The 442-nt window shown below is 41.9% G+C and overlaps 1 pseudogene; it reads left to right on the top strand.

Moving 5' to 3' along the window:
- Window positions 1-427, top strand: part of LOC113341242 — a 715-nt pseudogene extending 288 nt beyond the window's left edge.
- The last annotated feature ends 15 nt before the right edge of the window (window positions 428-442 follow it).

The raw sequence follows: 442 nt of genomic DNA, 5'->3' as shown, positions 1-442 counted from the left end.
CTTTAACGCTCCGCACGTATCAAATTCAGACACACTAGTATCAAGGCTATTTTATCCCGAAAGGAAGTCACGTATTATTAAGTCGAACAAGATTAGGTTGGAACCCTAGAATTTGGCATGAACCATTAAATTTCAACCCCGAGCGTCATTTAATGTCAAAAGATGATGTAGTAGCTAATGTGGATCCCGCCAAGCGGGAACTACGATTCATATCGTTTACTACTGGACGTAGAGGATGTGTTGGTGGTGCACTTGGGACAGCAATTACTATCACGTTATTAGCTAGACTTATTTAGGGTTCGAGTAGAGTGCTCCGCCAGGCGAATCGATAAATATCTCTGAATCGGCTAATGATCTATTTTTGGCTAAGCCATTATTCGCTCATGCCAAACCAAGGTTGCCTTTGCATGTTTACCCCGTAGAGTAGTCAAATTATGCTAAG

Source organism: Papaver somniferum, unplaced genomic scaffold, assembly GCF_003573695.1.
Source record: "Papaver somniferum cultivar HN1 unplaced genomic scaffold, ASM357369v1 unplaced-scaffold_26904, whole genome shotgun sequence".
Lineage (NCBI taxonomy): Eukaryota > Viridiplantae > Streptophyta > Magnoliopsida > Ranunculales > Papaveraceae > Papaver > Papaver somniferum.
The sequence above is the reverse complement of the archived record's forward strand: the minus strand, read 5'-3'. Positions and strand labels throughout refer to the sequence as shown.